The following is a 22,249-nucleotide window of genomic DNA, read 5'->3' as shown; positions in this document are numbered from 1 at the left end:
GATTTAGCCTGAGAAGAGCTGTGAGCATAAAGGAACCATTTTATGTGGCTTCATCTTCATTGGGAGACCGAACATCAGGGCTGAGTGTGGAGGTGGACCCCAGTCACAGCTCCTGAAAGGGAACTATACAATGTGAACATGTCCATCAAGAATGTGCTCTGGAGGAGGACTGAGGGCTCAGAATCAGAGATGGGGGAGCAAGGGCCAGGGTCCATTACCCTCTTACAGAGCAGCCCCCAATGATGTTTCTTCAGTCAAGGCTGGGACATCTGTTCAGACATGACATACTTTGAACGTTAGATTCTTTTAACTCCTAAAACTATCTAGTCAAAGCATACTTTTAGCAGTTCAGACTGTGAAAATTAAAGTTCAAGGAAAATGTGACCAAATTTCAAGCTGCTTTGTGATTCCAGATGCTTGAAATAACCTGAATCTCTCTTCCCTTCCTCTCCCTCTAGTAATATTGTGGAGAAAGAAGAAAGGAATGGATGGGTTCAGAGTAATACTGTGGGAGAGACAGTACAGGCAAAACACAAAGACTGTATTCAGAACTGACTTTATATTTACCTATGAGCTTGGAATATAACCCCAAGAAACTTCCTGGGGAGAACCACTGTCAGAAGACAAGAAAGATCTGTTTCATTCTTTATATAAAAATCTCTTTATACTCATTTTTCATCTGTGAGTCTAACACTGCAGACGGTCTGACCTAGAAACATACATCTTTTAGTTTCAGGTGTTGTAATTTCTGCTGACAGTTTGATTCTAAAGATCCAGTGGTAAGCCAGTGTTTCTTAATTTCATTTAATTGAATGATTGCAAGGATGTTTTTAGGAAAAAAACCACACAGACCATCTCTACAGTGTTCCCACAATTGTCTTCATTTACAAGCAACTTAAAATTAGGGTAAAGTTTGAATGTTCCTTTATTACAAAATGAAAGTCTGGTTTCTTGGAAGTATGGGGAGTATGTGTGGTTTCTTTCAAATTTCACAGACCAATGTATTAAAATCTTCCAGTTATGCACAAAGTACTTTTTGAGAAACACAAACCCAAAGAGCTGTTGGAGATACTGTATTGGATGCAGACTGCATGGTATCTTGGTTCCTAGGATGGCTGTGTAATGTATTAATGTGTTGATGTCCATGCTTAATCATTTGACTGATCTCCCTAATGCATCAGCTGAAAAGTAAGCAGAGTGAGTTGTATCAGACAAGCAGCTTGTTGCTGTTGCATACATGAAATTCGGTTATTAACTCTCTTGTATCAACGGGAAACTGCAATCAACACTGGGTAAAATCTGAAGGTTGGCAAGGCTGCCACTGCCAGTTTGGCGGACAGAGGGAGAGAGTTTTATAGAAGCCATGTAAGAGAGTGTACAGATTTATTTATCTCTTGCCAGCCTGCCTAGTATTCTGAGGAAAAAAAGGCTCTTCACTGAAAAGTGAAGTTAGGAAGTGGTGATCCTGTACACGCATAAAACCAAAATCCTGACACAAGCTCTGTGCCTTTAAAATTTAAAGTCAGATACACCAAGAAAAGCATTTGACAGATGAAGAAACTCCTATGTGAAGCTTGGCAAAGGTATTGCATTGGCATAATAATTTTCCTTAAGGTTCTAAGGTTCAAATGCTTCCCTCTTGGAAGAAAATACCAACCTGGATATCTTCTATGGCTTTCTTGTATTACTGATTTTCTTTTACACTGCTCATTCAGAAACTGATTAGCTTTGCAATTTTCCTTCCCCTGCTTAGAAAATAGATATCTAGTATTGTAATCCTCAGCTTTCTGTTTCATACTTGTCAACAAATCTCAGCCAATTTTATTTTCTAGAAATACTGGTAAGACACTAAACATGCATACTATAAGAACCTATTTAAAATCATTGGGAGAGCTGTTTTAGAACGTATTTCCTTGAAAATAATTTTCAGCCTGGAAAGCAGGATTAATTAGCTTTGCAATGACCTACATAGATTGTTCAAAGTGCCTGATTGCTATCAGCCATCCAAGGAAAAAGCTAAGCAAATTGCACTTAGTTGATCTCATACAGAGAGCATGGAAAAAGAGAGTACAATATTTACAAGGTAAAAAAATAACATGCTAGCGACATCAAACAATCTACTAACATCATCTGACAATTCATTTGAATTTACATTCAAAGAAAGAGGGACAAGATGATACAATAAAATAAGATCACTATCATTATTATGAACAACAGTAACTGTTGAGAGTCTGATGATTTTAGTGTTGTCTGCCTGTCTGTCAAAAAAGATGAATGTCAATTCAATACGTCTCTTGCTGGTCATGCAGAAACTCTTCTTTTTTGTTTTTTCCTTTTGTTTTCTATTCTCCATGCACTTTGTAAGTATTCTAAAATTCTGTCTTCTTTGGTGTATTTTTATGCTATGTTGTACACCGCATAGACACATGACTGAATTTGGGGCTCTATAATAATATTTATAAGAGAAGACTAATCAACCTAGTATGTGCAACACCGGTCCATTCCCCTACAGCCATAACTGATAATGGTAAAACTGCCCAGTGTAGAGAGGGCAGGATATGTGAGGAGAAGATATATCAAGTCTTTGTGTGGACTGTACTTCAATCTCTTGTGCTACAGCATCCCAGGAAGAAAGACTAGGCAGGGGCACACTAGGAGGTGATTGACTGTCAGGGTAGCCCTGACATCTGCTCAGTAGCTGATATAGAGCCTGGATAATTTCTCCTTCTATCACTCAGGTCAGTAAGGTTGACATAGCACTGGGATGGAGCAAGAATAACCCTTGAAGTAAGGAATGAGCTTCAGGACACACTGAATGCATTAAAAATCCAGCATGCAGCAGGAACAACAGGCAAGCTCTCAGGGTCCCTGGACAGCGAGCCTTTTAAAGTTTCATCTATATTATATTTCCCTCCTCAACTTTTTGTTCTCTCCATTGCAGAGTGTTCCTCGACATGGCATATTTGGTATCCTTCTAGTCACTTTATTTGCTCCTACCTGTACCTTGTCTAACTCCATTAAGTCTTTCATGAATACAGCATCCCAAACTGTGTGCAGTACTCAACAAGGCATGCAAAATGATGCTCTGTATTGTTCTCAGTTCACCTTGTGATGTCTCATATTGTGTTGGGTTGTTCCTTCTGATACCCACTGAGCTTGTAGTTGAGGAGGATTTTCAGTTATGGTTCCAAAAACTCCTTCCAGAGTTGTTGCTGCCTGTTCAAAGCTCAGTGGGCTAGACTGCTGTTCCTTTGATGCCTAATCTGATGTTTTCAACACTGCTGAGTTGAAAACCACCTCCTCCTACCTGCCCATTCACTCAGTTTGGTGAGGTCTTTCTGGGCTTCTTCATTACCAGTGGGGTACTGATTATTTGAATAAAAGTTCAGTGTCATCTACAAACATGGCAGTTTCCCTTGCCATGTCCCTCCCCAGGTCATTGATGAAGATGTTGTGTAAAACCAATACCATTCTTTTACGGATTATGTTTCTCAATAATAATACACATTAAAAAAGATACCTATTGCGTGGCATATAAAGTGGACAATTCTAATGCAGTTAGATCATAATCTGGGCATTTTGTTTAATTTTTTAAATTTTTTTATTTATTTTTAAAAAAAATTAAATTTTTAATTTTAATCCAGCATGAACACTCCACATGCAGCAATGAGAAGTAGTACAATACAGAAAAAAAAATCTTTGTGAACACTGTTAAGAAGACAGAGGCTTATCAATTCAGACCACAGAGACTTTGCAGTACATCTGCCTTCCTTCCTTCTGCAGTCTGAATAACACGTTAGAAGTTTTTTTCAGATGACTGGAAGGTACTAACAGAGCAAAAAAGATGTGTTTTTTTCTAGTGATTAAATCAGCAGAGAACCTAGGATGGACTTTGTCACTAGAACCTTTTCACTACTTTACTCTTTAGCTCCAGTGTTCATAAAATTATTCTAATGCTGAACCTCTCGGGGAAGTCAGAGAGCTTTGCTCCTTAACATTTGCAGAGTTCAGAGCTGAATATAAAAATGGTATTAAGTTACAAAGTAAAATCATAAGAGCAAACATTTCCCTGAGAAGCCAAGTCTAAACCGGATCCAAAATATGTCATCTCCCTTGAGCTCTGTGTTACATCTGTGATACCAGATACAAAACCCTTGGTAAAACCTCTCCGAGTAACTAAGAGGCAAGCTGAAAAAGCCAAGGCCAAAGAAGATACAAAAATTATCCAGCCAAATACACAGTCTGTTTGCAATAGCACAGAGACTAGAAGTACTAAAAGCCTTAAGACTGTTTTTTGCGACTGTTTTTTGCAACTGTTTTAGGCACCCGGCTTGGGCAATGACTTTAAAAAGTTAGGTGCTTGACCCATTCGGGCTCCAGAGCTTCCATCCCAGCTCTGTCCGTCTGCTTTATGACTAAACTGAACTTTACCTTCCTGAAACAAGAGAGAGGAGTTGCTGAGAGAGTTCAGAGTTCAGAGTTGTGTCTGAAAGGGACCAGAGTTGGGATTCTGCAATAAACGGCATTAATCAGTCAGGATTCAGAGCAGCAAATTTGTTTCTACAGGTAAGTGAAAGGGGCACCCAGCTGTTGCACACCAGCTCAGTTGCAGGAGGAACTGGGTTGTGGACTGTAGCTGATTGATCCCATTTCAAAACCAGTCTAGGTGGAGGAAGTAATAATCATAACAGCAATATTTTTTTAGGAAGACTGAACACAGGCAATAAAGTAAATAAGGGCTGGCAGCAATTTATGAAAGCTGTGATCTCCCTATTCTTGCAGACAAGATCTGCAGATAAAGAAAAGCTTTTAATCAATGGCTGTATAAATCTTCCTCCTACTCTGTTACAGTCTCGGAAAAACAACAGCTCATTCAGGTAGAACTCCTCTTGTCTTGGGGCAGAAGGATGCTCCAGGACAAGATTTATTCCAGTCCTGTTTTCTGTGGTAATAATTTAGAGGAGTTACGAAAGATCTTAAAAGCTCACTCAGGAAAGTTAAGAGTTTCTGTAGAATGTGTTAAATTTCATAATAATTTGAGACACAAGAAGAAACTGCAACTCTGTGTGGTAGAATAAAAGCTCACTGAATGTTGTTCATTTGGAAAAGTCCTAGAGGGAATGTTATAATATAAATTGGTTTATGGCATTAATAAGGAGAGAATTCAAAGGATGATTGTTGGCAGAATAAGTTGGAGAACTTAACCTGGCCCAAAACTTTGAAATTACCAAAAGTAATAGAAGCAGTACTGAAAAATTACAAGATATGTGAGTATAACACAGAGACAATCAAACTGCTTCAGTAAACAAAATATGAAGCCAGTTGGAAGGAACTTGCTCTCCCGAGGGTTGTTTCCATGTGAAGGAGCTCATTTTACATCAGGTTGTCAGCATAAAATGGCCCAATGTCATAAGTGCCTGAAGACACAAGGCTAGGCCAGGAAACGTAATGGTGACTGCCGAGCAGCGTATCAAACTCAGGGTACAAGCCCTGCCAAAGCAGAGGATAAGGAAGCAAGTGGAGGAGGAGAAAAAGGTTTAGTTCTGGGGGGAAGGTACACATTCTAACACATGAAAATATAAAAGCCATGTTCAGACACTGTGCCACACAAGAGTGGGAACTCTTTAAAGTAGGTCTAGAGATGTCAACTGCAGCAATGAGTTCATATCTACGACCTATGGATGGGTGGATGGCTCTCTGCTTTTCCCTGGAATACTTAAGTTTTGTTCTTCTGAAGTCCAAGGCAAAGTTTGTTATGCAGTGAGTACTTCAAAGAGGTAAAAGATAATCGCTCTTATTTTATGAGCACAAGGGCATGTTTCTTCAGATGTAGAATTGGTCCAACTACTCCTAGATTAACAGTGGAAAACAGGTCACTGTGCAAGGTCTGAGCTGAGGCAGTAGTAAATATAGGAGTATTGACCATAATATATAGGGGATGGCTTTATGTTCCCACTGGAAGTCACTTTTACAAGCTACCTCAACTATATTCCAGAGCAAGCTTTCTATACAAGGAAACAAATTGACTGAGGCAGAAAACAAAATTTAAGGTAAAACACACATTTAAATCAAAAAGAACAGAAGAAAGGAAAGAACAAAAAATCTGGGAGTTAAACGAATCATCATTAGCATTTAATAAATGCAAACTCTGTCTTTTTGCAAAACATGGACAAGGAGGAGGGTTTGAAGTGCAGGAAAGCCATCAATATCCAACCCACTAGCAAACACTCCAAGCTTGGCAACATCTAAAAAAATTCTGTATAGCCACCAAGTTCTTACTGGTGTGTGTTTTGAACAACCAGTGTACAGGAGAACAGTAGTGTTGATCACTGAGACTTCTGCTGTTAATGATAAAGAACAGGACAATTTGATAAAGGAACATTAAAAGTCTTTTTATAGACTCTTTCAGTTATTAACATTCTGTGAACAGTTATTGTATTTCCCCTGTTATACTTATCCTACTTCTTTAAGTTCATGGACCTCCTGAAATGATGTTTTGACCCAGATTGACATGTTTAATTAGTGTATGCCCTGTGAGTCTGTTTATTTCTTTGTTAAATTTGTTTGTTTGTTTTTGAACTCACATGGCATTGTTGCCTCTACAACATTTTCTACCAATGAGTTGTCAAATTTAAATATTTAAATTATGTGAAAGATATTTTAAAAACTATTTATTTTCATTGCTTTGAAACTTCCATGTCTCCGCTATTATATAGAGGGAAAAGCTCAACAGTTTTCTTATTTTATTACTTCACTGTTCATGTTCTTATAGAGTTCTTCTTTCCAAGTGGACAAGTCCTTCCTTTGTCATTTCTTTATGTGAAAGTTGTTCCAAACTTTAGGTTATTCTTGTTCTTCTCTATATCTTTCCTAGGTATACTTTATCTATCTTAGTTCTAGTTCTTCTGTATGGAATGACCAGATCCACACACTGTATTCAAAATATGCAGCATTCAAAGCAGCATATTGGTATCTTCTCTGCTCTCAGCAGTTCCACAAACCAGTTCCTCTATCATGGAAGCCAATGCCAAGATTTCAGATTACTTTTCTCCTATGCTTTCATCCTGCTTAAGAGTTCCTGTGGCATCTTGATCATTCATAAACAAGACAAATGCTCTGGCAGATTCCCTCTTCACAACCTCCCAAAATTCTAAAATTACTATTCTTTTTTTACCGCTTCTAGTGTTCTTTGCTCTTTCTATGGTAGAGTTTATGCCCTTTTCTATTTCCCCCAATTATATATGACTTCCATCTATTTGGGTGGATGTATTTTTAAGAGCTACTTTCCTCTTTAATTTGGCTGTTTCATGGAGCTGAATCCTTTTCTTTTTGTGGTTGGTTTTTCATTGAATGGTTCTGTTTTCATTGAATGGTTCTGTTTAATTAGCACTATTCATTAACTGCAATCCTCTGATGTGGTGGTTTTAAACATTCTCCACGCGAGCTATAAAAAATTTATCCTTCTAGCTGCTCCTTTTTAGCTTCCTATTAACTAGTTTTCTCATGGTAATGTAGCTCTATTTAAAAAATAAAATGCTATTGTGCTTCATTTCCCTTTCCTTCAATTCAGTCCAACATACTTGTACAAAACTATATCACAGTCATATTGCACTGTTTCTTCCATAGAATATGTTTGTCTTTTGTCTGGGTATTTGTTGGGGTTTGGTTTGGTTTGGGTTTGGTTTTGTTTTTTTAAATGCAGATAAAAAAGGATTTCAAGAGCACTTCTTTTGAGAAAAAGTTCTATCTAGGTAAAAACAAAACCTACCCCTGTATGGTAAAGATGTAGATTTTTCTGCATGGGACATAAAGACACAGTTACTGCTCTGTGCTCTAATTTTTTTACATTGAGTTGACCTTGAGAAAAAAAAATTTCCAGATGCCTCAAAAAAATATAAATATGTATAAAAGATTGAAAGGCAGATGATGACTGCAGAGAATCACTGCTATCCCCAGGCAGTAGCTAGTCAGCAGGAAAAACCATGGTACCCGAGTGGCTTTGACAGAAGTTAGTCAGGCACCCAGGTGAAATGACTGATGTAAGTTACCTTAGTCAAAATTATCAAAATAGTCAAATGTAACACTTGATTTGGAGTATGGGATTTACCTATGGTTACCTAAACCAAATCACAATTACTTACTATTTGATGGCTGTAAAGGGAAAACACTGGACATCTCATATCCCAGCAATCCTTTCTGGACAATCTTTGTCTTCCTACATTCCCTTTAAATTACATTTCATTGGTACTAAAGAAAAATTATGGCATACTCCCTGTCCTGATTTGAGATTTGTCACATAATATTATGTACTGAAATTTTGCCAAAGTCTCCCTATTTTACAGCCAAACATAAACTCTCAGTCTGCTATGAGTACATATTGATCCTCACTCATATTTTCTTCTTGAGTCCTGATTTTATTATTTTGGAAAACACTGGCAGCAAAGACCATAATAAGTGGAAATAATGTCTGAGTGAAAACTGCAGGAGCACAACTTTTCCACAAGTTATATCATATACTCATTGTTCATTGTTTCTCCATATAAAATATTTCCTGACAACCTATAACATCAGGGCCAAGACTAACTTGTTTTATGGCAGCAACTGAAGCATATAATTAAAATTAAATTCAGAAGACTTAAAGGGATTGTCTGTTGGAAGGAGAAATAGACCAAGAGGTATTTGAAGATGTCTTCAAATTCATACAACGCACATCTGTGATGAAGTAAACGCAGCAAGGAGCTTTTTCTAGTGACATAAATAGGAACAGATATGAAAGATCTGGATTTTAATGTTCTTGAAAACATAAGGAAGGGAAAAACTTAGTCTTTAGCTCACAAAATTTGAATTTAAAATATAGAATTGAAGTAGATTATGAAATTCACAATTAAAAGAAATTTCACTTATACACATTATTCAATAATTACACTGAAAACTTTTCTTTATCTATGATCACTTAACAACTTCTATGATAACTGTCAGGTATTCATTTCATACAGTCAAGGAATGATACATAAACTGAGCTATGATATATATCCTAGCTAAGTAGGATGTAAATAACTTAAAGCTGATACCTCTCAGAGCTTGTTTTCCTAAGCAAAGAGCGGAATCAGCCAAACTTAAAAGATTGCCAAATTAAACATTATGATCCATTTGAATAATATAAGTAATTCTTGACAAAATTCAATTTTTATTACTTGTTTTCTTGTGCAGTGGTTTTGTAGAGGGTCAGAGGAAAAGTAATCACTCTTTGTATTGTCCTACAGAATGCTTATCATGGTCTCATTACATTGTCTTCTCTCCAGGCTCCTTCTCACCTGCGCATAGGAAAAGTAAGATGTCAAGAATTTGATCAGCAGTGATTAAAGTTAACTTAGATGCCCATGTGCAAACCAAAATCCCTCTTTGCCACTAAAAGATGTGATGTTTGCCTAAACTTTGCAGCTCACCCAGCATATAGGATTGTACCTGCAAATATGTTGAATACTTAGGCTCTGTACTTGAATATTCGAGATCTCGTCAGGTTTTGGTAGAGAAACAAGAGAAAAAGTAATTCTAAAAGTTCAGCCCAAATAGCAAAATTAGAACATGCCTAATGTGATGAGTAGTTCCTTTTCTTCAAAAAATGCAGTTTTGTCTGCTACTTCCTTGTAAGAATAACAGAAGCATCCTTCAATATTGCTCTTCAGAATATTTATTCAGGAAGTGGGAAATCTAGGAGGAAAAGAGAATAGAAAAGATAATCAGGAATGATCAAATCTGAAAATACAGGATGGGTTAATGAGAAACCACACAGCAATTCTGTAGAATAAGAGTTAAGACTGTTTTTTAATAATATCTGCCAGAGAAAAGAGCAAATGTGATCAAAGTGATTTGTTGTTGTATGTTCTTCCTTGATTCTCACAAAATCACTCTGCTTGTGGAATGGGACCTGAAATCCTGTCTCTGAAAACAATTTAATGGGAAGCTTTCATATTAACAAATATGTAGTTCACAAGACTAACCAGCAGAGAGCAACACTATTTAAATTTGAACTGAGCGTGATATCTTGACAAACTAATTATTACATTACTGTGCATAAAACTGTATAATGCAGTACATTAAATGTAAGGCTCTGTTACATTAGTCACAGCCATTCACCGTCAATGCATTCCGATGTAATGTCTAACCCAGAAAAACATGTATGCAAATCATCTGAATACTTGCTTTTAATTTGCATGATCTTGAGGGGTTCTTCTGAGGTTATGGTGTATGGCAAACTTGTAAAATTAAACACAGATGTACTCTTATTTCACACACGAATTTCAACTGCAAAGCTTGAACAAGGAATTTGCACAATGAGATTATTCCCTCTAGCCACCTTAAGGGGTCAGACAGTTCAGAATTAACTTAGTTTGTGCAGGGTATATTGGGCAAACAAAAAACATCTGTTTTATCTGCAAGGTTTTCTTTATCTGTTGGTGGAAAAGAATTACGATCTCTTTTACATGGCAGCTCCTGAAATTTCCCAGTCTGGAATTACTCTAGTCACTGTCTTGGTGTGGCCACTGGACAACAGCTATAAAAACTGTCTACATATTTTAGGTTGGGGCGGCACTGGTGAGGTGATCTGCTGAGCCCAGTCACCCGCAGACAAACCTTCAGTGAAGCTGGGACCAGCTTAAAATCCAGCTGTACCAAGAATGTCAGAGTAACAAGCTTTCCCAGATGGTGGGAAAGCCTCATTACTCTGGCACCATGTCTATCCTAGTCCACAGGTTTATACTGGAAGATGATGTCTGCCAAAGAACATTGTTTCCTAATGCTGCCAGTGAGCAGAGCATCTCTACCATCTCTGTCTAATGCTGCCTAGGAGATGTCTTGGAACAGTTTCAAACTGATAGTAAGAGATACTGTAAGATGGTAGTGAATTCCTTGGCAAATATGAAATAGGTTCTGAAGGGAGAAATCCTGAACTGTCTGAGTCACATAGTATCTCTAATGTACTTTTCCCATCTACATTATTTTTCCACTTATCCTCTAACAAAGGATTACAAAAAGAGACAGACTATTCCTTTCAAGTGATGGATGAAATTAAAAATTTTGTGCTTAGTCCAAAAAACCCCCCAAAATTAGAAAAAAATGTGTTTAATCAACAATATACTGTTAAACTTGTAAAGTTAAGACTTACTGAGCACCTTTCAGCAACGTAGTACATACATTATATTGAAGTAGAGCTAGGCAACAAACTTTCCACAAAAATCTTTGTTTTGCCAAATTAAATTATTCAGTCTGTTTTCACGCAGGTTCACTCATAAAGTATTCTTGTAGTCTGTCTTGAGAAAAGGGATATTCAGACTAAATTTTAATTAAATATTGTTAAATATTTCCAGAAGGATAATTTGAAATTAACACAGAGACTTCAGAGCATCAGACTGATCCAAGAAATTGTGCTCAGCTAGTCAGGGAAAAGGAACAGTACTATGCATTTGGGCAAAATACTGGACCAGTTACAAACAGTGGACAGAAGATATAGAGGCCAATCAGAAATCATTTTGGTTTTTTTAGCCAGATTAATTTCCCAAAGCATCCGAAACAGGATGGAGATCTTTGCAACACAAAAACATGGAAGTATCACTGAGTAAATAACCTGCTTCAAAAGATCCTCCGAGCTTGCGTATGCTTCCAAAATCACCAGCATGCATGCATTACAACAGAGAAGATGTAATATACATATTTAAAGCAAGAATGTGTGACTTTCAGTATCAAGAAGTGTAACAGCACTGAAAGGAGGTAAAGAGGTACTAATCTCTCTGTTACTTTCTGGTCGTTTCCTAGTCTGCTTGTCCTGGCATGGTTTAACACCAAAAAGCCAACCCAACTCAGCTGATTTTCACTCTGTTCTAGTTTAGTAGATGATACCTGCAATACAAAGGGTGAGTGAAAAGGTCTTGAACATTATAACTTAATAAATTGTTTCAAATGCAGCAACTAACTGGAATCTCATATAATGCCAGGAGCCATCCTATCTTGTGTAAACGTGGTATAGAATACTATTACACCAGCTTTCTCTTATAGCATTTGATGTGATATATGTTAAGTCATTCACTTCACTTGGACTACATAGTCACTTCACTTCCTTCATTACTAAGTGCCGCTGGAATTTATGTCACTGGTGTCTAATGGGGCTGGATACTCATGGGGGAGATGACAAAGCTCCAACTGAAAACTCAAGCCAAAAGTAATACTCCTCAAGGAGAACAAATGTGAGAGAACCCACTGAAAGAAAGGTCTTCTTTCAAGAGAAGTTATGAATCCCATCTGAATTGGAAGAACTGGGGAAAAGAGCTAAAAGAATATGACTTCATGAATAGAGGGACTACATAGGAGGCAAAAGACCCCTTAGTCTTCTGTGAAGATTGCTCAATCCCATCATAAACTTTCTGACACTCTGGCCAGCCAGATTTGTCCTTCCCCGTTACAAGAAGAACTAGGGAAAACACAAAGTGAAGTGCACCTTTTCCATCTCTAGTAGTATCTCCTCTTATGCTTTATCATCTTAATTTTCACAAGAGCATTATTAAAGTAAAGGAGCAGAGACAAGACAGATCAAGGATTTATTTTGTACCACAAGGGGTAGTGTGCTTAGTACTCCCTCCTACTTGTGCCTGTGCACATCCCTATCCCACTTACTTGTTAGCTTCCTTATGTTTCTGATTTTTAGATACAAATTGCTGCAAGATCCATAGATTCAGTATAGAGTATGTTTATTACAACAACACCTCTGGGGCTGAAGAAATATTAAGCTTGCATGACCACTTAAAGACAAAGGCATTGTCTGCCCAGCAGCCTTCCTGCTGTCCATAAATGGCCAATAAGTTACAAGAATTGTGATGCTTCTGTTTCTCACAAAATATCCTGTTACTTACTGGTCCTTTTCATGGTTTTAACACCATCAGGATATCCACAACCACATTTGAGGAAGATATTCTGGTTCCAGCAGACACATATAAGGAGATCATAGATCATCCCTCCCTAGAGGATCTGGAAAAACCTCAACTCTGACAGTCGTGGCCTTCTCACAGCCTAGGTCAGCTGTGTCTGGAGTGCTGTCCGGGTGTCTGAGGGTGACAGTGCCTCATGGGTGGCCTCTTCTTTGAATGCCTTATAAACCATCTTTTTTGCCACTGATGCCTCTTCTAGCTGCTAGCTGGGATGAACTGGAGGTCAACTGTGATAATAGGGGTATTCAGATGCAGAGCTGGAGGGAAGGACTGCTGTAGTATTTTGATTTCCAGGGCAAGGCATGGGCATATCTTCTGTGAACAGCTCAAATACCGCTGTTCATTACCTCTCAGTCCTGACCAGGCTGCAGAAGTTCTGGACTTTTTCTGATGAGGGCTACACCAGCTATCTCTAGGGTCTTGATCCTCCCTTTGAAAGTCACCCACTCCTTAAATAAAAGAGTCATAACACTTAAAATTAGACATGTAAAGCAGATTATATTAGGAAGACAAACACACAGCAATACTATTGAGAACACTAGCCCAGCCTCCAGCAAGCTGCAACTCAGAACTATCCTGATCCTGATGTAGCATTGTTGTATAGCAATAAATGCATTATTCTCCCATGAACTTGTCTAGAAGGCTTGCAAATGCATTTTCTTGACTTGAATGAGTCTCACCTGTATTTTGTCTTTTCTTAGCAGCACTACAGAGCATGGGAAGAAGACACACTTAAGTGTAATCATGTTTTCCTTGTCAGCACTTTTCAAAGTTCTAACATATTTCTAAGTACTAGGTGAGTGAATTCTTTGGGAAATTTTTCCCAGTTACACATTAGAGATAATTCCTGAGCTGTGAACCTTGATTTGGAAAAATCAATAACTAACTATCCATCATGTGAACACACATCTAGCAAGTGAATGATCCTTGCATGCGGAAGAGGTGTGAGGCACCACATAAATCCATAGAAGGGTTAGAGGGATGGTCTTCTGTTCCAAGCTAAAAAACAAAAGCATCCATTTAAAAAGTGTACTTAATAATTGGACTAACTCCTTTGTAGATTGGCTTTAAGAAACAGGAAAGAGTTCTGAAAACTTTCTTTCGAAGATGGCATAATCTTCAAAATCATCCCAGTGAGTACATTTCCAATAAGTTATTTTAACACAGGTACTAATCCATCATGTGATTTTATGGCAAGATCTTCCTATTTTATCAGATCTGTTGGGTTGCAAGCTAGTTATGGTATGCTGTGTCTTCACCTGTATTCTTTTACTGGAAACCTCAGGATAAAAAATATTAATCCTCTTACGTGCCAGGTTCTTGAATGACAGGGATAAAAATACAGTTTGGAGGCTGGTTAGAGCTACATTATGCAGTCACTTTTGAAACAGTTAAAACTCCAAAACTCCAAAAATGGTAGGTTGGAATACCATTTGTTGAACACAAATTTCTAGATGTCTGCCCACAAGAGAAAGAGAAGTCACTTTTTGTATTTGTTGAACAGAAAATGTGGCATTGCAAAGGCTATGAATTACATAGTGTTCTCCCTGAAAAATAGAATTGCATAATATGTTGTTTTACTACTGCACGTAGTAAAAAATCATTCTTAGGTCGCAAAGCCAGAAAAAACAACACATGAAAGGACAAACTGACTACAAGTTCACTGCTTTGGATATAAAAAGGTATCTGGCATGATGAAGTCTTTTTTAGTCCATGTGGTTTTCATTTGAATTGGTTCATGTAAGGTTCTTTCAAGAGGAGGAAAAAAATGCGATAAATCTCCTAAGGAGTAGAGCTGTGCAAGCTTGGGAAACTCGCTGGGCAAGCCAGCTTCTTTTGTCCGCCAAATTCTAGGGGCACAAGAGCCTAATGAGAGCTTAATTAAAATTGATGTGAAAAAAATTAAACACTTTTAAGTATTGTTTGGGGGCTTGCAGAGCTCATGGCAGTGAAAGTTGATCATTTTGTGGCTTTGGAATTTATTTCAATTAATTTCTTTTTCTTTTTTTTTTTTTTTTTTCATCTGCAGACCTCTCTGGCTATCTCTTTTCTTTCCATCTAAGAAACAAGCTAGGAAGAATGCTGTTAGAAAAGTGCCCTCCTGTCTGTTTTCCTCAGTTTCCCTGAGTGCAAGGGAGTGAATATTTTAGTGTTCACATCAGAGTTTAGATGCTCTTCCCCTTTCAGGACATTTTTCTACGTGGTCTTTTGCAGGCAAGCATGAAATCATTCTGTTTGAGCTCTGAGCATATGTGCATTCACTCTACGCATCCTTGGACAGAGCACGCTACTGAGCATAAATTGATATTTTCTGTCTTTCAGCAGGGGCTTTAGCTTGGGCTCAACACTGTAAATGCAGTAACATGGCTTCCAGTTCAAGGTTGTCATACATCCAGCTGGCTCAAGTCTTGGACAGAGAAACTTGTATTCTGCCTGCAAAAGACTATGTAGACATACTCCTATACTCATTCACACTGGGCTTGATCTAATGCCTCCTGGAATCAGTGATAGTCTTTATACTTCAATAGGTTTTGCAAGAATCTTCCTTTAATGCCTTGCAAGAAGTATTTATCACTCAGAACTTCTAGGGACTTCAGTAGACCTCAGGATGCTCAATAGGTAGAAGTGTTAGCTTTTGCCGTTTCAGTTCAGACATCTCTTTCACACAAAAGTTAACACTCTTGTTCCAAATGAGTTTCCATTTTGGTGACAGATTTAGTGAGCATGAGCACCGTGCATCATGTCAGTGATTCTGTTGGTACATCTGCTTGGAGAACTTTGAATTCTGGCAAGTTCATGGACACAGTTGAAGCTCACTTTGCTTGCCTGATTGTGCACCAGGGCAAATGAGTGCTGGGAATCAGTGGTGTTACATCAACCTGGTGAACTTGAATAGTCAGGCTTTATAATGATATAAAGATTATATAGGATATATATATAAGGATATAATGATACATATAAGGACATAAGACTATTAGGTTGCTCAAAAGAGAAATGGTACCAGAAATTATTGTGGTTTTTAGTTGAATAGTTTTCTCTAGTTCCTTAGAAGTGACACTCTCTGTAGGTACTTTAACAAGGTTTCAATGTCAGGCAATTAATTCTCTGTTTATTTTTATATCAAAAATATTTACTCAAGCTAGAACAGAAAAGTTTAGTCTATCGGCAATGATTTTCTGGGGTTGTTGATTTTTTTCATTTGGCAAGAGAAGCTAAAATAAACAGTGCTTTGTTTTGTTTTGTTTTTTAATGTCTTCTGGTTTGGGGAGGAAAACACCCACTTCCTGAAGTGGTTAATCTTGAAAACAGAATGTTGGGACCCCTCTGTTACAACTTGGTATTACAAACCAAGTAGAAAAACAAAACTGAGTGGTGGAGCAACATGATCAGTTGGTTTTTTGCTAAAATAAGCCTTTCTATGAGCTAGACCAATGGATATCAGCTATCTCTGGACATGAATGTATTTGTGTCTCAAGGGAATATTATGGGTATTTTGATGAATAAGTCAAGCCTCTAGACAGCACAACAGAGACTATTTCTTACATATTGTTCCCAGGGAAACCAAACTGAAAGTAGAACTTTCCGAAGAGGAAGCAGCCATCACAAAACACTGACCAGCTGAAGGTGGATGTGCTTCACAGAAATACTTCTGGGTTTTTATCTCCTTTTATTTATTTCTTAACACTAAATATATGTTTTAATTCCATTGCTTCTGTAGGTGAATTCAACTCACTAAAAAAAATGTGCTTTTCCAGACACATCAATTTTACATTTACATGCAGTCTGCTGCATTCAGTTCAGTAAAAAAAAATAATTCTTTCCCTGAGACCGAGAGGTGTGATGACAATGAACAAAAGCCCAACCAGAAACAGTTGTCCAACCTAACTTTTGCAATGACCAAGTGACCATCAGCAAAGCAATCAAGCTCAAGCACTGTAAATTCATCTATAAATTTGTTCTGTAATAATTATCCCTACTTCTGTACTAAAGCTAGCTTCTTATATTGTATTCACTCTTATCTATGATATTTTCCTTTAGTACTCTCATCACTACAAAGAATTTTTAAAGCCAAGTTATGGCACTATTAGAGTCAACCCAGAGTCTTTTGATCAAATAATCAAAATTAAATATCAAAAGGCAATTAAAAATAAAAAGATTTCAGTCTACTTCTAGCTTTCAGTCAAGCATGATGAAAGCATTATTATTATTTTATTACCTCCCCCTTTTCAAATCCTGCCATATGGCTCAGGTGATGCGGATGCACAATTATTACAGCAGGTTAAAGTTAGATCAAAGCATCAAGGAATTCAAAATTTTACTACTTTCTCTGAATTTCAGCATTTTTGTTCCATTTTTGTTTCTGACCCATTGTTTTATAGTAGAGTAAATTCTCAGTTTACACAACACTTTTTATATCCACAAAGACATCCAACACATCGCAAAGAATTACTATTGTACTTTGATTTTTCATACTCTGTGAAATATTTTCTTAATTTTCAATTAAGTGTTCTTATCAAGAGGAAAATGGATCTCCCACTTTTTTTATAACCACACCATCTACTATCCTAGGATATAGTGTGAGCAGTATGCTACTGCTGCTATTATTATTAGTGATAGTTTTTTTATTGTGTAATTTGTACCTTACACAGCATTCAAAATCAGAGTATTCCTGTGCTTAGAGTATTTATGATTTAGAGGGACATGTAGAGCCAGGCGCACCTGGAGGAACTGCAACACTGAATAACAGAAGAGTGGTCTTAAGAGCTTAGTGGTTGGTGGGATGAATATACCTTCCTCTGTGTGAGCAGCCAAATCTGCTGCTACAAAGCAAACTGGCTCCATAAGCTCTCAAAATTATTAAGATGGTTGGTATCAGCTGATCTGAAGTGTATATTGTACAGCTCTGCACTAGGAGGCTGAACCCCCCAACCTGCCCTCCACATACAGATCAAATGGGAAAAAAAGGATTCCTTAAGAGGAATTCAAAACAGGATGTGTCCTGAATCACTGTTGGCAAAGACATTTATGTCTCTCTGGTGATTTCAGGAGGAGTGAAAGAAGCTTGGACACTTAAAAGTTAGATATTAGGTGATGTGAGTACCGCAGTGGTAGAGGGACAGGGCAGCTCCATTACACCTTTGTGGGTTCAGCCCATTTTTTTCCATTAAAATTCCAAAACATTTATAGCAAGAGCTGTGGTTCTCTGCACCCTTTAAATTTCCCCAAACCCAGAAAGCCATCTGCAGAGTAGTAGAGAGATCAGACACCAAGAGAATAAAGAAAAAGAAGAAAGAAAAAAAAAAGAAAAAAACAAGGAGCATGAAGAGACAAGTTGTGACCTTAGTGTCTATGTGCATCTGCCCTGGTGGTTTAAATGTGTTTTGGTTGTTGATATAGCTGTAGGAAGGACAGGACAAAATAATTTTGAAAAAGTATAACAGCATAAGGTGATTGTGAGAGGATGTAATTAAAGGGTTGTGAGGCTGGGTGCTGATACAACACAGTGGAAAGGGGAAGGAAATCAGAGGCATGGAAACATAATGGCTAATGTATGGTCTTAGAAGCTGAAGCCAAGAATTTAACTTCATAAAAAGTACATCAGGAGCCCAAGCATATGCTTTCTTCAAGACAAAAGGCAGACACAGTGGGACTTGCTACGCAGCTTTGGGTCACTATTACATGTTGGTTGCATTATTTCTGTCTTCATCAAGTGCTATTAACTCATTATCACCACAGGCTGCCTTTTCGTCATGGAAAGCTTTGTACTCTGAGCAAAATGTCATTCAATGTTCATAGTTCCCCCCAAGTAGAGGAACAATACCTTTGTGGCTGGAAGGATAGTCATGATATCCGATTTTTCAACTTTTACAAGAACTGTAACCATAATTTTAGCTGAGTTTCCATTCATATGTGCACTAGGGATGGATTTAATCAAATTAATTAGGTGTCACACTTTGCACAAATATTTACAAATAGGTATTTGCTACCTCTGATGGGGAAGAAACACAACAGACACTTTCCTAGAAAGATTTCCTGGGTAACTTTCTGGTGCTTATATTTCTTGCCTTCTTTATTAAGCAATTATTCATTGCTTGATAAGACCCTCATGACAATTCAACCCTTTCATAATTCATGTGGCTCTAGGCTTTGGTTTACCTTACAGCAGATTAATCCTGTCTCTTGAGTTTAGTTGCCTGTGACTCACCCACAAAAGCAGGTATTTTCTCTGTGAATAAATTTTGCTGCTCTGAGATATTATTCAGCTTTGTGCAAACTGCCATCACTCAGAGAGGGTGCTCTCCAAGATTTTTTTGTAATCTGCACTGTACCAAACACAGGCACTTTCTGGGAAGCTCATCTGTGTCCTGTGAAAGATGTGCAATCCCTACCTGCTCATTTTCTTCTCACTATCAAAGAAAGGCAAGGTAGAGTCTACTGTTGTTTGTAGTTTCTCCTTTCTTGCCTTGCTGCCACACAGTGTTAGCAGTATGCTGAGTAGAGTAGTGATGGTGGCTTGTTTCCACTGTCTCACAGAAGAGTAGCACCAGTTCACCCTCAGGTGTACGGTAGGAGTGTGATGTCCTTACTCCAGTAAGCCAGAGACAAAAATCTGTATGGCACACAACCACATCAGGCTTTTTGCTCTGTTGAACGCCAAAAGATCTCTCACACCAGCTGGATGGGTGGTACAGCTCCAAGCTGAGTGAAAAACACCTGGGTTTATCTCAGACATGAGTCAGATACAGAGCATGACACAGGAGACAGTGATGTCCTGCCCTTCCTGCCATCAGGAGGCAAACCAAGTGGACGGGGGGGAATGGAAACAGGTCCCTGTTCGGAGAGGTAAAAGAACATCCTCTAGACCCCCATCACCTCCCCGGGTGCCCTTGAACAACAGATATGAGGCCCTAGACTCAGAAAGTCAAGTAGAGGTCAGGCAAGAGGAAGATCTGCCTGCAGGTTGCACCCTGTCTACCAGATGGGTTAAAACTACAGCTATAAGAAAAAAAAGAAGGGTTGTTGTAGTAGCTGACTCCCTTTTATAGGGGAACTGAGGGCCCTATTTGTCAACCAGACCCATCCCACAGGGAGGTTTGCTGCCTTCCCAGAGCCAGGGTGAGGGACATTGGTAAGAGACTTCCTGAGCTAATTCGAACCTCAGATTACTATCCACTGTTGGTAATCCAGGCTGGCAGTGATGATATTAATAGAAGAAGTACTAGGGCAATCAAAAAGGATTTCAAGGCACTGGGTAGATCAGTTTATGGACAGGCACACAGGTAGTATTTGCCTCAGTTCCTTTACTTGCTGGAATGAACGAGGAGAAGTGTAGGAAAGCCTACCTTATCAATGGGTGGCTAAAGGATTGGTGCCACTATCAAAATGTTGGGGTTTTTGACCATGGAGAAAACTCCATGTACCCAGTCTTCTTAAATCAGATGGGCTTTATGTATCTAGAAGGGGCAAAAGGACCGTAGCCCATAAGTTAGCGGGGCTCATCAGGAGGGCTTTCAACTAGGTTTGAAGGGGGAAGGGATTGAATCCAGGCTCTCCAAAGAGAATGCCCAGGGATGAAAAGCCTGAGTTAAGAGTAAAATCAGCAGCCCAGTTGAAGTGCATGTACACCAATGCACGCAGCATGGGCAACAAACAGGAGGAGCTGGAAGCCATCGTGCAGCAGGAAAGCTATGACGTAGTTGCCATCACAGAAACGTGGTGGGATGACTCGCATGACTGGGGTGCTGCCATGGATGGTTACAAGCTCTTCAGAAAGGACAGGTAGGGTAGGAGAGGTGGAGGCATGGCTCTATATGTTGGAGAGTCCCTTGACTCTGTATAACTTGAAGTCACCAATGGTAAGGTCGAGTGCCTGTGGATCAGAGTCAGGGGGAAGGCCAACAAGGCTGACATCCTAATGGGAGTCTGTTATAGACCACCCAACCAGGATGATGAAAGGGATGAATTATTCTACAACAGGTGGCAGATGTCTCAAAATCGCCAGCCCTTGTTCTTGTGGGCGACTTTAACCTGCCAGATATCCGCTGGGAACTCAACACGGTAGAGAAGAAGCAGTCCAAGAGATTCCTGGAGTGTATAGAGGACAATTTCCTGCTCCAGCTGGTAAATGAACCTACCAGGGGTGGGGCTCCACTAGACCTGTTGTTTACAAACAGAGAGGGGCTGGTGGGAGATGTAGTGGTCAGAGGCCGTCTGGGCCACAGTGACCATGAAATAATAGAGTTTGCAATACTCAGGGATACAAGGAAGGTCACCAATAAAACCTCTACACTGGACTTCTGGAGGGCAGATTTTGGCCTGTTCAGAAGACTGGTCCAGAGCATACCCTGGGAAAAAACCCTTGAAAACAAGGGGGTGCAGGAGGGATGGACGTGCTTCAAGAAGGAAGTCTTGAGTGCACAGGAACAGGCCGTACCAGTGTGCCAAAAGGCAAGCCAGCAGGGTAGACAACCAGCTTGGTTGAACAGGGAGATTCTGAAGGAAATCAGGGATAAAAAGAGAGCTTACAGACTATGGAAAATAGGGCTGGCTACTCAGGATGAGTTTAGGAGTATAACTAGGTCATGCAGAAAGAAAATTAGAGAGACAGAAGTGCAATTTGAAGTCAATTTGGCTACTTCTGTTAAGGATAACAAAAAACACTTCTATAAATACATTAATAACAAAAGGAGGGGCAAGGAAAACCTCCATTCCTTGTTGGACTTGGGGGGGAACATAGTTAACAGGGATGAGGAGAAGGCTGAGGTACTTAACACCTACTTTGCCTCAGTATTCACCAGTAGAACAGATGGCCCAAACAACCCTCCCTGTATTCCAGGAGGAAATAGTCAGTGACTTACTGAGCCACCTGGATCCACACAAGTCCATGGGACCAGATGGGATCCATCCTAGGGTGATGAGGGAACTGACAGAAGAGCTTGCCAAGCCGCTCTCCATCATTTACCAACAGTCCTGGCTCTCTGGGGAGGTCCCAGATGACTGGAAGTTGGCCAATGTCACACCTATCCACAAAAAGGGCTGCAAGGAGGACCCGGGAAACTACAGGCCTGTCAACCTGACCTCAGTGCCTGGCAAGGTTATGGAGCAGATCATCCTGTGTGCAATAACACAGCACCTACAGGATGGACAAGGGATCAGAGCCAGCCGGCATGGGTTTAGGAGGGACAGGTCCTGTTTGACCAACCTGATCTCCTTTTATGATCAGGTGACCCGCCTGGTAGATGAGGGAAAGGCTGTGGATGTGTCTATCT

General features: G+C 39.1%; 1 long non-coding RNA gene across 1 annotated transcript in view; it reads right to left on the bottom strand.

Annotated features, from left to right (window-relative positions):
• Nucleotides 1-3,650: 3,650 nt before the first annotated feature.
• LOC126651369 (uncharacterized) overlaps nucleotides 3,651-22,249 on the bottom strand; it is a 100,568-nt gene continuing 81,969 nt past the window's right edge. Inside the window, exon 3 of the long non-coding RNA XR_007631659.1 lies at nucleotides 3,651-9,711. This is a non-coding gene — a long non-coding RNA (uncharacterized LOC126651369). The remainder of the gene's footprint in view (nucleotides 9,712-22,249) is intronic.

This window comes from Myiozetetes cayanensis, unplaced genomic scaffold (genome assembly GCF_022539395.1).
Source record: "Myiozetetes cayanensis isolate MyiCay16 unplaced genomic scaffold, myiCay2020 scf6-25, whole genome shotgun sequence".
Taxonomy (NCBI): Eukaryota; Metazoa; Chordata; class Aves; order Passeriformes; family Tyrannidae; genus Myiozetetes; species Myiozetetes cayanensis.
The sequence above is the reverse complement of the archived record's forward strand: the minus strand, read 5'-3'. Positions and strand labels throughout refer to the sequence as shown.